The sequence below is a fragment of the Arachis ipaensis genome, chromosome B02, assembly GCF_000816755.2.
Source record: "Arachis ipaensis cultivar K30076 chromosome B02, Araip1.1, whole genome shotgun sequence".
Taxonomy (NCBI): domain Eukaryota; kingdom Viridiplantae; phylum Streptophyta; class Magnoliopsida; order Fabales; family Fabaceae; genus Arachis; species Arachis ipaensis.
Window position 1 is genome coordinate 32,869,777 of NC_029786.2, and position 2,490 is coordinate 32,872,266.

Here is a 2,490-nt window from a genome sequence, read left to right on the forward strand (position 1 = left end):
GACGGATTCTATGCGGGTTGTTATGCGGCGGGGTGGGGTCGGGTAGAGCAAAAACCCGCCCTACCCGCCCCGTTGCCACCCCGAAATTGCAGGTTAGGCTCTTCCTTGATACTTTCTGTAGCTTGAACCCCAATTGCATTGAAGTTCATCTATTCTATCTCTCCTAGTTATCATCCCAATTCACGTATTCCGTAATTTCTTCTTTGACCAAGTTACCCCTTCTTGACCGACCGTCAGCTCAATTAGAAATAAGTACAGACCAATTGATTTCATTTTCATCGACTTCTCTATGTTCAGTCCACACATAGTACCCATTCTTGAAATCATTATAATAAAAGTACAAGGTTATATCAGAAGTCCTTAGCCACTTAGTCAGCCGACATTTATAACATAGACACCTAGATACCCCTTGATACCTATAAGGTTTTATCTTGAACACATATGATACGAACTTATCAACACCCTCAAAGAACTCAAGTTTTATTCCTCCCCGCCCCCTCCCCCCCCTCAGTTGCACGTTATCCCTATCGTACATTCACAAACGATGACTTGGAATCATTTTACCACAAAAAATTTAGGATTCAATCAATAACAAAACTTAACTATTAATTTCTTTTAGAAATTTTGTCAGAATTTTTTCTTAATCTAAAAACTTCTACCAAAATAATTTTCAGTTTTTACAATTTAAACAATTAAAACCATGTATTAAAACAAACAACCAATACATCTTTGTTAAATTTTTTAAAAATTTTGGTAGAGTTGCACCCATTTTTAGCAACCTCCACTAAATGTAACTTTTAACTTTTACAAACCAAAACATGTTTTTAAACAAATTTAACAAAATTTTGGCAAAATATTTTCTTAATTCAGAAACCTCCACCAAAAAAATTTCTCAATTTTCAAATGAATACAGTTGCAACCATATATTAAAACAAAAAACACATTTAAGAAAATATATATACCTAGCCATTTTAGTACGCAACCCTTTATTATTCCGCAATTTTTCAGTAAACAAGGATTTCAAGAAGATGTCATTAGGCAACTTTCTCCCACTTTCATCCTAAAATTTTATCCTAGGAAAGTAAGCCTCACACAATATAAACAATTTAATAAGTTCTGCAATAAAAAACCAACCTCAGAGCTGCACGAACAACCCACGTACATAAGCAGTACGAACAACTCTCGATAATACTACACAACATTCAAACAAAAAAAATCCTAAAATAGAGACAAAGTTAGTAAAAGTTAAAACATAATAAACAAAATTAATAATAAAAATGAATAAAAATCATAATTCACCTTAAATTAACGGCTACTTTTTTTTGTTATGGAAGTAGAAGAGGTGATATACCTTAACATTGTAATTTTTGATGTTTTTCAAAACTGTGGAAGTACATAAATCGGAGGGTCCGATTTCTATACCTAAAATTTTTTTACCACAAATCGGACGGTCCGATTTGTGTACCTCCCACAAATCGGACGGTCCGATTTGTGTACCTTTAGAAATTGGACGGTCCGATTTCTGTACCTCTAACAAATCGGACGGTCCGATTTCTACTTCTCTAATTAAGCGATTCCACATTTGAGTATAACACCCCAACAATCCACATTTTAAAAAAACACCACTACCACTCCAATATTAAAAATAAAAAAATCTAAATTAACTTACTTTACCTAAATTCAACCCTAAATATAACCTCAAAATGAGAAACTACTTACCTCTGGCATAGTAGACCTTTACGGCAACAAAGGCAATGGAAACCTCCACCAGCAACGACATAGTGGCGGTGGCAGAAGGAGACACAACAGATCTTGCCATGGCGATGGAGGAGAGCTTGCGGGAAGAATCTTTCACGGCGCATTTTATTGTTGAGCGTTATTATCGAATTTTTCTGTAGGTAACTTTGGCACGGTTAAATTGCTTATTCGTGCTAAAACTTACCGTTAAATTTTGGGACAGAATGTCGAATCCAACGATAACTTTTGGCCAAATAAAATATAATAACAATCCCACACAAAATTTGATGATGAAAGTGCCGATAACGTTCCACTGAAAATCCGATAATAAAAATGCCAATAACATCCCACTAAAAATCTAATGGTTTAAATTCGATGATAATCACCGAATTTCTTCAAACTTTTGTTGTTATGGCTATAAAATACTAAGAACATACTTTACAAGAAAATTTATAATATTAAAGAATCTTCTGGACTTTATAAATAATCATATAAGTTTTTTTTTCATATAATTATTATTTTTGCATATCTCGTTTGATGATGTCAAATGATAAACCATTGAATCTAATGGGATGATAATCACCGAATTTCTTCAAACTTTTGTTGTTATGGCTATAAAATACTAAGAACATACTTTACAAGAAAATTTATAATATTAAAGAATCTTCTGGACTTTATAAATAATCATATAAGTTTTTTTTGTTTTTTTTTATTATTTTTGCATATCTCGTTTGATGATGTCAAATGATAAAC

At 32.8% G+C, this 2,490-nt stretch overlaps 1 long non-coding RNA gene across 1 annotated transcript in view; it reads right to left on the reverse strand.

The window, feature by feature from the left end:
* The window catches only part of LOC110268809, a 3,852-nt gene extending 1,693 nt beyond the window's left edge, over positions 1-2,159 (reverse strand). Inside the window, exons 1-2 of the long non-coding RNA XR_002357337.1 lie at positions 1,720-2,159; positions 1,135-1,218 (exon numbers count right to left, since the gene is read on the reverse strand). This is a non-coding gene — a long non-coding RNA (uncharacterized LOC110268809). The remainder of the gene's footprint in view (positions 1-1,134; positions 1,219-1,719) is intronic.